Here is a 12,205-nt window from a genome sequence, read left to right as displayed (position 1 = left end):
ATCTGTGATTTGTTATTTTTTAACTTAGTCATTCTTCAGGATTACAATAGTTTCCAATTGAATTTTATGTATTTTCCATGGTCCTTTATTAAATGTAATTTTATTGCATTGTGTTCTGAAAAGGATACATATAATATTTCTGATTTTCTACATTTTAATGTGAATTTTTTATGTCTTGATAAATGAACTTTTTGTGTATGAGCAAGGTAGCATTGAGAAAAAAGTATATTTCTTTCTGTCCCCATTTATTTTTCTCCAGAAGTCTATAATATTTAAATTTTCAACAATTCTTTTTACCTCTTTAAGTTACTTCTCCTTTACTTTGTACTTAGATTTATCTAGTATGAGAGGTAAAAATTGAGGTCCCACACTATTATGGTTTTGCTTTCTTATTTCTTCCTGTAACCCATTTAACTTTTCCTTTAAAAATAAGGATGCAATGCTAAGTGAAGTGACTGGAATCAAGAAAACATTGTAGACAAAAACAAGATTAGGTGATGAGCAGCTGTGATAGACTTGGTTCTTTTGAAGTGATTCAAGACAACTCCAATAGACCTGTGATGGAGAGAGCCATCTACACCTAGAGAGAGGACTATGGGTACTGAATGTGGATCAAAACATATTATTTGCACTTTTGTTGTTGTTATTGTTGTTTGCTTGTATGTTTTTTTCTTTCTCATTTTTTCCCCTTTTGATCTGAGTTTTTCCGTGCAGCACAATCAATGTGGAAATATCTTTAGAAGAACTGCACATGTTTAACCTATATTGGATTACTTGCTATCTTGGAGAGGAGAGGAAGGGAGAGGGAAAATTTTGGAACACAAGGTTTTGCAAGGGTGGAAGTTAAAAGCTGTCTTTGCATGTATTATGAAAAATAAAAAAAACTATTCAAAAAACCCAAAAATATAAAGAAAAAAAATGGATACTATACTATTTAGTGGATATATGTTTAGTGGTGATATTACTTCAGTGTCTCTGGTACCTTTTGGTATGATACAATTTCTTTCCTTATCTCTTTTAAATAAATCTATTTTTTGCTTCTGCTTTGTCTGAGATCAGGATTGCTATCCCTACTTTTTTTTAACTTTATCTGAAGCATAATATATTCTGCATCAGCCCTTTACCTTTACTCTATGTTCCTCTGCTTCACATGTTTTTCTTGTGAATACCATATTGTAGGATTCAGGTTTTTATTACACTCTGCTATTTGTCTCTGTTTTATACATGGGTTCATCCCATTCATAACTCTGATTATTGTTTATTTCCATTTATGTGATTTTCCCCATGTTTATCTTTCTCCTCCCTTTTAACTGTCTGTCTCTTTCCACTCTGTCCCTTTTCACCTGTGTTTTATTTCTGATCCCCCTGTCTTTTCTTCTATTATTCCCTCCACATCTCTTCTCCTTTCCCTCCTACTTCCCTATTGGCTAGGATTGATTTCTATACCAAATTGAGTGTGTATGTTATTTCACCTTTGATTTAATTTTGATGAAAATAAGGTTCAGTGATTGCCCTACATCTTTCCCTCCAGTATAATAGGTCTTTTGTCCCCCTTCATGTGAGACAATTTACCACATTCTACCTTTCCCTTCTATCTTTTCCCAGTGCAGTCCTCTCTCACCCTTTAATTCTGCTTTTTGGATATTGTCCCATCAAAATCAAACTTTATTTAGTTCGTCCAACTACCCTAAATAGTGATGAAATTCTTAAGAGTTAACCTGTATTGTCTTCTGGTTTATTCACCTTCTTCATTCCCTTGTGTTTTCTCTTTCCTGTTTACCTTTTATGCTTTTTTTTTTTTGTATCTTGTATTTGAAAATCATATTTTTTGTTTGGCTCTGATCTTTTCATCAAGAATACCTGGAAGTCCTTTATGTCACTGAATGTCTATTTCCCCCTTATTTAAATAATTATACTCATTTTTGCTGGGCATATGAATTTTGATTGTAATTCTTGCTTCTTTGTCTTCTCGAATATTGCTTTGCATGTCCTCCAATCTTTTAATGTAGAAGCTGCCAAATCCTTTTTAATCATGGCTGTGGTTCTATGCTATTTGATTTGTTTCTTTTTGATTGCTTATAGTATTTTCTCCTTATTCTGGGAGCTCTGGAGTTTGACTATAATGTCTTTTGAGAGTTTCCATTTGGAAACTTTGCAGAGGTAATTGATAGACTCTTTTTATTTCCATTTTACTTTTTGGTTCTGGTATATCAAAACACTTTTCCTTGATGATTTATTGAAATATGAGGTCTACCATATGTACAAAGCTATTTGTAGTAGCCCTTTTTTAGGGAAAAGGAACTGGAAATTGCATGGATTCCCATCAGTTGGAGAATGGCTGAATAAGTTATGGTATATGAATATTATGGAATATTATGGTTTTATAAGAAATAATGAGCAGGCAGATTTCAGAAAAGCCTTGAAAGTCTTGTATGAACTGATGCTGAGTGAAATGAATAGAACCAGGAGATCATCACATGGCAACAAGATTAGGTAATGATCAACTGTGATGGACTTGGCTTTTTTCAACAATGAGGTGATTGAAAGTAATTCCAATAGACTTGTGATGGAAAATGCCATCCACATCCAGAGAAAGAACTGTGGAGATTGAATGTGATCAAAGTATACCATTTTTACCTTTTTATTGTTGTGGTTTGTTTGCTTGTTTTTCTTTTCCTTTCTCTTTCTTTCTGATGTTTCTTGTGCAGCATGATGAATATGGAAATATGTGAATAAGAACTGCACATGTTTAACCTATATTAAATTGTTTGTTGTCTTGGGGAAGGGGAAGAGGGGAGGGAAGAAGAAAAACTTGGAATGTAAGGTTTGGCAAAGGTGAATGTTGAAAACTGTCTTTGCAGATATTTGGAAAAATAAAACAAAAACTATTAAAAATAAAAAAGAAAAATGCGTTCAGATTTTTCTTATTATGACTTTCAGGAGGTCCAATAATTCTTAAAAGATCTCTCCTTGATCTTTTTTGTACTGGTCAGTTGTTTTTCTAATATGTTGTTCACATTTTCTTCTATTATTTCATTCTTTTAATTTTGTTTTATTGTTTTTCGATTTCTCATAAAGTTATTAGCTTTCACTTGCCAATTCTCATTTTTAAGTAATTATTTTTGTCAGTGATCTTTTGTACCACCTTTTGCATTTGGCCAGTTTAAGTTTTTAAGGAATTCTTTTTTTCACTGAATGTTTGTGCATTTTTTTCATTTTTTGTCTTTCCTTTACTAAGCTGTTGACTCATTTTTCATGATTCTCTTGAATCACTGTCATTTATTTCCCCAATTTTCTTCTCTCTCTCTTATTTGCTTTCATAACCTATTTCAAGCTTCTCCAGGATTTCTTTTGGCAACTCAGAAAAATACATATTTTCATTTGATGCTTCAAATTGGACATTGTTGTTCTGTTGTGAATTTATGCTTTGATTTTCCCTGTCACCAAGTTAGTTTCTGTGGTCAGGTTCTTTTGGTTTTGTTTGCTCAGTTTTCTAACTTATTTCATGACTTTCGATTTTACAATAAATTTAGACTCTGCTTCTGGAATAAAGAGGAATTGTCCTAAACTTTTTACTGTGGGGAGTTGGGCAGGGCCTCCCAACCTGCTAGCCATCCTGGGTCTTTGGACCTAGTTGCTGCCCTGTGCTGAGGCTTAGAGGCTCACTTATGACTTGCTTTCATGTGCCCAATGATTGCCTTGCCTGGAAACCATTTTCTGACCCTTAAGCCATCTGGCCTCTCTTGACTTTTAATTATAAACTTATAAAAGCCTTTCTGTTTTCCTTTGATTTCTTCACCAGCCTTAGGTCTCTTGACATTTATATCATGTTTTCGTATTCATCATTCTAGGTAGATGCCTTTACTTCCATCTTCTTTACTGGTCTTTAAAAATTTTACATTACTTGCTGAGCTTTTCAACTTCACTTTCTTTTATTCCTCTTAAGAATTTTCACAATGTGTTACCACCTTCAGAAGTTCATTTTTTTTAACATTTTCTTGAGATTACTTTCCATGTAACAATTTGGTACATGGATTCTCACCTGACCCTTCCCTGTGCTGAGATTGATTATCTGTCAATCTGATATTTATATCCTATTATGCCTGGCTTTCCTTGCCTTTCATATGAGAAATTCTAAGATAGAGTAGTCTCCTTAACCTCTTGATTCTCATTGCTACTTCTTTAAAAACCAGTTCTTCCTCTTTTTGTTCTAATTCAGCCCATAACAGCAGTTTCTTTTTTCATTACTCCTCCTTTCAGAAGAGCATGTCAAATGCTCTTTTGTCACAGGAATAGCCCTAAGAGATATCGGAATAATTGAATTATCTCAGTAGAACTGTATAATGCTCCTATATGTTTATAATCTGTTTCTTCTATCTGCTCAGGGGGTCTATAGCTGAGGTATCAAATACAACAATTTCACCTGCATCAGATTAAAAGTAATGGGAAAATCTTTAACAGGATAAATAAAATCCAGGGGTCCTCAAACTACGCCTGCCTGCCAGATGCGGCAGCTGAGGACCATTATTCCCCTCACCCAGGGCTATGAAGTTTCTTTATTTAAGGACCCACAAAACAAAGTTATTGTTTTTACTATAGTCCTGGCCTCCAACAGTCTGAGGGACAGTGAACTAGCCCCCTATTTAAAAAGTTTGAGGACCCCTATGTGAGTAGACCATAGATTATGCTAATTTGAGGTTATCTAATTCAATATACAACCTGTAGAAATCCTTATGTTTCATTTAATAGCCCCAATATATTTGATTTTCACTCCATTGGTCAAAATATACTTCCATGACATTTACTGAAATCATTTCTTTCAGATACTTCCTGTTCCATTGTTCGGATGTCTTCACCTAGTGCCACCGTATACTCCCCTCCTTCCACCAAACCTTTATTTATTGTTTTCCTTTTAATTAAGGCATACCATTTTAGTACCGTATTCCAGCCACAAATCCCAGTCTGCCTATCCTTAACCTTGAATTCACTTTTTCATTGATATCTTTAATTTCTCTTATTCAGTGTGTAATATCAGGACTTTGTGGATAGACCCTTGAGATCATAGGGGGTTTTCTTCCATTTTTTGTATTTTTCTCTCTTGTCTGTTGTTATTCTCATCTTACTGGCACACTCCGTTTGGTTTGCCAGATATATTTTGGCAGTTTTGTGCTTCTGTTTCCTATTTAAAAGCCTCTTAATCGGGTTTCCAAAAATCTAGGCAAATATATTTTTCAGGTAGCCTTCATTTACAAGGGCATTTTCTTTCTCTGTATAGATTAGTAAGCTTTTTCTATAGTACTATCAACTAATTTCTATATATTATTACACAGGTTATTATATAACAGAATAGTTCATCTTCTGTCCAGAATATATTATTCTGTTACCATTGAGGTGTCCCCAAACCTCTTCTTGTGTTTATTTTCTAGTACAGTCTCTAAGGCAAATGGTAAATTGTCTGGGTAGTGGAAAAAAGAAATTGATCTGATTTTAAATCCCTTTATGAGCAACTCTCATCATCTTTTTTGTTTGGCTAATTTTGCCTTCTAATAGGTTGAGTACGTATTTTGGAGAATAACTCTTTAATTGTATTGACTCCTCACTCAGTAAATAAATAGTATCCAGAATTATTAGTATTATCCTGTTATTAAAGCATAGCTTTTTCACTCAGTGTATAGTAGAATTTTATTTTAACCTTTAAGAATTATTTCCTTCTGCTCTATAGATATCTGCCCTTTAAAAAATTAATGGCTTTTATTGGGGATTGTGTTCACTTGATTTCTTAAGCCAGATGTACTTTTATTTATTGACATCAAATTATGATCTATATATGTTCCCTCATCCATGAAATCTGATCAGTTTAACCTTTGGCCATATAATGAAGTGTTATTAGAATGACTCTATTAATGGTAGAATAATTAAGATTTTATTCCTATGCAACTCACAGCCACTTTTGTATTAACAGTGTTTTTGTCCCACAGCCCATATTCCTTTTGGAATATCATACCATGACTTCAATGATAATTCTCAACACTGTCTCTTTTCCTGGTCTCTACCACTTTTAAGAAATCTGGGTTTGAACCTCACCCTAATAACTGTCCTGGTAAACAGTTAATGTGCATCATTTATTCATAAACTAATTGATCTTTCTGTCTCCATAAACAGAGGCGTAATAGAAAACACTGATGATTCTTTTGCTTATTTGGATATCATCTCCTTTCCTTCTGATTATTTAATGTGCATCATAACATTATAAAAAGAATAATGGCTTCCTACCCTTGTGCACTCCATTTTCAACTCAGTGGTGGCAGACCTTCTTGTGCTATTGGGACAGAGGGATATATAGAGAGAGGTAGATAAATGAATATATAGGCATACATATATGCTCATATATACAGATATATCACACACATATATGAATATACCTACATACAAATGGGAACACACATGTGCAAATATACATACATATTTACATGTATATATGAGAATATACATCCATATGTATTAGAATGCATGCACATACATACACAGAAACCTTGCAGACTTTAGAAATTTTCCCAGGTGCCCATGAAGCCTTTAGCACTCTTCTCTACATGTGGTTTCCACTTAGAACTGACATCCTTTTTTTTTTTTTTTTAAAAAGATAGTATCATATTTAACACTTAATTCATGTTTATTAGAAACAAGAGCTAGAGGCTATGTAGTGTAGAGGAATATATTAGATCAAGTGCTAGATATCGAGTCATGGCCCCCGGAGTTCAGACACTTATTTTGCTACTTGATGACTGTTGGAAAATCCTTTTTTCCATGTGTTGCATTTTCTTCTGCTCTAACATGAGGAAGTTGGGGGAACAGAGATATTTGACATTTATTTTGAAATGTTTGTCATTACTTGTAGTATTTGAGCCTATAGAAACTCTGTACTGTAGGGATGATTATTACCATCCCCACTACCACCCCCTCAATTTTGCTAATAAAATAGTTGTTGCCCAGATTGAGTCAATGACTTGCCTATGGCTCTCCTTCTCTGGAATGTCAGAAGTAGGGCTGAAACCCAAGTCTTCCAGCCTCCACATTTAATGCTCCACTTTTGCTGATGTTTAAATGGCATTTCACTCTAAATCAAATATTTCCCTCCTTAATGTAGTTTGGTGCCGTAATTTTGACTAACTCTTACTCTTGAAATTTCTTCCCTATTTTCAAATGCATATGCTAATGAGAAAATGTTATTGTGTGATTAGGGCAGTCACTTAATAAACTGTCATTTCGCCTATTTGATCTTACTCTTTCCATTTTTAAAGCCAGGTTAACAACATTTGGTATCATGTATGAGAACAAGAAATTGTTATCTTGTGATGTCCATTCACTTTTTTTTCCCATATAGCTTGAAAATATGTAGAGAGAACAATACAAAGCACATTTTGTTTTTATTAAGAGGAGTTTGGAAGAAATTTGTGTAAAGGTCATTTTGATCTTTAGCTCCAGTCAACCCTGAAACTAGCAATTCTACTTATCCCATCCCTAGTGAAATGAAATCTTCACAGAACTCCAATTGGAGGGGCCCACTGAGACGCAGGCCAATATTTAGCAAAATAAATAATGACCCAGTTAATCATTCTATCATTTGTATGTACTGTTGCTGAGCAGCCGAGGAAGCTTATTTTACCCTGAAGTTAAGAATATCATCTCACATCGCACATAGAGTTGGCACTCATCTCATCTCTTTTCTGAAATATTTTAACAATTTTTTTCAACTGAAAATGGTTATCTATAGATAATTGAAATTCTGTCATTTTTTCCATGCAGCTATTAGATGACTGTGTTTACTTGCCACAAAAAGTCAAAATCATGGGGAGCTCATTTTCCTTGATTTTTTAACTGAGGGAATGCTGCCCAAGAGAGTAATCCTGAAGACTGATAGTGACCTCTATGTAGGGATCAGGCATTTCCAGAATAGGACAAGCTTCATAGGTCTTGGGTAGCCAACATTCATCAGCACTGAGCTAAAGAAAATATTTCCCAGTGGGAGGCAAGTTTTGACCAGGTACTCATCACCAGCTCTTGGGGTCTTTGAATTTGTAATCCTGATAAATTAATTTCTCTGTCCCCAAGACAGCACTCTGCCATGCAAGGATTCCTTCCTTTAAAGAATGATGCATACTTTGCTTTCGTTACTAATATATGAATTCCACAGCACAAGAATTTTTAGATTCTCTTCTTTCTTTTAGGAAATTCAGCCATTACTGAGCATCTGGAAGGAATCATCTGGAAACACTTTTAGTTACACTGTCATATTCAGTTCAAGGACAGGCTTAGATCACTCATGATACTGAAGAGACTGAACCAAGTTCTTCATAATTTGCATTACTTTTCTTCTTCCTCCTATGCATTGGAGAACCTGCCCAGGGTCTTAGGTCTCTAACATCAATGCAGCCACATATTTCTTACAAGAACATCTTGTTATCCACATTATTACAGGGTGCTGTGTCGATCCAAACTCTTCAAAGTTTTTCTTCTGTTCAGCACTTGGTAAAATGACAATATGTTCAATAGGAAAAAAATTTTTATAGAGATGAGAGGAAAGTTTAGTGACATGGTACAATGATGATAAGAATTTTATATCAAGCACTATCCTCATTCTTGCTGTCAAGTAATAAAACAAAAGAATCCAGTTTAAAAAAAGAACATTCATGTAAAGTTGTTCTGATGTTTAAGAATAAAAATACTCTAATGAGTTCCATCTGGTCCCTGTTTAGTTTTCTCCATTTGCTCAATGAATATGGCTTTGGATACTGACAGGAGATTCAGATATGAATTTACTGTCTTGGAAGTGGCCAGTATTGCCTGCCACCCCCACCCCCACTTTGATCCGGCAAATTGTATATCTACTTTGTTCAGGAATATGTATAGATACTTCATACTATGTTCTTAATATTTCTTTCAAGTTTTCATCATCAGTGAAATTAATTTGGATTTCTAGAGGCTATTTTTCATCTTTCCAACATTCAAAGTAGCAGTATATCAATTCAGCAAATGTTTATTAAAAGTTGTGTTTTGTGCAGAGCATTTTGAACTGGGGAGATGGTTCAGAGATCTTTGGTTGCATTTGTGTTTGGGAGACCTTTTACTTGTACAGATCACACCCCTTAAGAGATGCTTTTATGGGCTCTTCTGGGAACTCATAAGAAATTAAGCTTTCTCATTTAAGTTACCCTGGATCTGAGATTTTAAGCATATAATGTTACCTCCTAGACTCATAGGATGACAGAATGTTGCATTTGGAAAGGACGTTTAATTTAAAGGTATCAGACATGTAGCCCAGAGCCTGTTTCAACTCGCCTTCCTCCCTCTGCTGAATAAGATTAAAATGTAATTGGGAAATGTTAAAAAACAAAAACAAAAATACAAAAGAATACAAAGTGAATATGTTTTATTCTCAAACATTTTGCAGTAGGCAGCAATCCTTATGTAAAATTTAGTTGTTGCTTTTTCTATGTGAGTTTGATACCAGTGATCTAGACCAACACCTTCATTTTATTTTGAAATTAGGGTTTTGTTGATGCTTATTTTTATATTAGCATTCCTTACCATTTATGCTCCCTGAAGACATGGCTCATAGGGCCATAAGGGTTAGAAGATTTGCTCAGTATTACACAGCTAGAAAATGTTTGAGAGTGAACTTTTCCTCAAGTCCTTCTTAATCCAGGCCAAGTGCACTATCCATTGCATCATGCAATATATCATTCCTTTGCTGAAAACAAAGAGAATTCCAGGGTAGCCCAGGTCTCTAAGGAAGAACAGATTTTGTAAATGTTCCCTGAAGCTGAAACCACTGTTAGGGAATGAAATTTTTGATAAAAGAGGCCCCAAACCCTAGACTTGGACTTCACTTAACTGTGACTTTTTCAATGTAGGGAAATCTGACTGAAAGGAGATTGTTTCTTGAGGAACCCCAAATCTGTTGTATTAAAATAAGTCTAGAGATCTATGTGACTAATTGGATTGAAAGTAAGATACAGTAAAATGTCAGATATGTTGCCTTTGTAATAATCACAAGATAATATTCCTTCTGAGAATCGTCCAAATCACAGAATGGCAATATTAACCAGGAGGGGACAGTGTATAGGCTTCTAGGAGGAAGCTGGGACTCAGAAGAAAAAAAAATAGAATTCTATTGATGGTTTATGGGTCACTGTGCATCTTAAATGTGTATTTCACATTAAAAATTATTTAGTATTTTATTTTTCACTTCTTACATGTCAAAACTATTTTAGCATTTTTGTTTTAAAATTTTGAATTCCAAATTTTCTCCTTCATTGTGAAGTCAAGCGATTTGGTATATGCTATACATGCATAGTCATGCAAAACACTTCCATCATATTCATGTTGTGAAAGAAAACGCAGACCAAAAAATACATCTAGAAAAATAAAGGAAGTAAAAAATATATATATACTTCAGTTAGTATTCAAACATTATCAGGTCTTTCTCTGGGGGTGGATAGCATATTTTCATCATAAGTGCTTCAGAGGTTTCTTGGATCATTGTACTACTGAGAATAGCTAAGTTGTTTATAGCTGATCCAGTTTTGCTATTACTTTATACATAGTACATTTCACTTTGCATCAACTCATGGAAGTCCTTCCAGGTTTTTCTGAGAGCATCCCATCCTGCTCATAATTTCTTATACCACAGTAATATTCCATCATTATTCCATTCTACACACCACAATTTGTTCATTCCCCAACTGATCTGCATCCCCTCAATATTCAATTCTTAGCTATCAGAAAAGAGCTACTATAATTTCTTTTATACAGCATCTTTTCCTTATTTGTTTTTTCTTCTCTTTGGGGATACAGACCTAGTAGTGGTATGGCTAAGTCAAAGGATATACATGGTTTTATAGCCCTTTAGTCATAGGTACAAATTGTTCGACAGAATGGTTGAATCAGTTCACAACTCCACCAATGGTACATTAATGTCTCATTTTTTCCCACATATCTTCACCACTTGTTATTTTTCTTTTCTACCCTATTAGCCAAATCTGATAGTTATGAGTTGATATGTCAGAGTTATTTTAATTTGCCTTTCTCCAATCAATAGTGAGTTAGAACATTTTTTCATGTGGCTTTAGATAGCTTTGGTTACTTCATCTGAAAATTGTTCATATCTTTTGGTCATTTTTCAATTGGGAAATGGCTCTTCAATTTTTTTCATAATTACTTTTGCAAACTGTATCTTATATAACCTATTTATTGCCTCCATCACATTTATTCTAGTCTTTCTCTTCTTTCATCCTGTCCTTACTCAAGTGTTTTGCTTGGGATTACCTTTTCCCCCAATCTGCTCTTCTTTTTCACCGCTCCACTTTCTCTTTTTTCCTCTCCCTCTTACTTTCCTTTAGGGTTAGGTTGATTCCTGTACCCAATTGAGTGTTATTCTCTCTTTGAGAGTCCCCCTCACTTTCCCCTCTTCCTCTCCATTGTAAAAGCTTTTTCTTGCTTCTTTTATGTGAGATAATTTACCCCATTCTACTTCTCCCTTTCCATTTCTCCCAATACTTTCCTATCTCCACCTTTAATTTAATTTTTAAAAATGTCATTACTTCATATTGAACTCAACCTGTGCTCTCTTTCTCTCTTCTTATCTCTTTCCATATGTGGGTGTGCCTCCTAACTGTCTTAAGAATGAGAAAGTTCTTATGAGTTACATGTATCATCTTCCCATGTAGGAATGTAAACAGGTTAATCTTATTAAACCCCTTATGATTTCCCTTTCTTTCCTGTTTACCTTTTTATGCTTCTCTTGAGCTTTCTATTTGAAAGTCAAATTTTCTATTTAGCGCTGATCTTTTCACTAAGAGTGCTTGAAAGTCCTCAATTTCAAGTTTCCACTTTTTCTCTGAAGGATTATATTCACTGTTGCTAGGTAGACGATTCTTGATTGTAATCCTAGTTCCTTTGTCCTATAAAATATCATATTCCAAGTCCTCCAGTCCTGTAATGTAGCAGAGACAACTGTAATCCCCCTTCTGATTAATTGTTTGACCCCCTTACTACTGCTGTGAGCTGAGAATTCCCCAAGCTGCTGCTACCTCTGCTGATTCAGTGGCTCCCAAGGCCTCCTCCTGGGGCTGGTGTAGTTGGCCTGTGCTGCTGCTCCAATCTCACTGAGATGAGATAGATCTCTCCTACCAATTTTCTAAGTTGT

This window comes from Sarcophilus harrisii, chromosome X (assembly GCF_902635505.1).
Source record: "Sarcophilus harrisii chromosome X, mSarHar1.11, whole genome shotgun sequence".
In the NCBI taxonomy this organism is placed as follows: domain Eukaryota; kingdom Metazoa; phylum Chordata; class Mammalia; order Dasyuromorphia; family Dasyuridae; genus Sarcophilus; species Sarcophilus harrisii.
Note: the sequence above shows the minus strand (reverse complement) of the source record.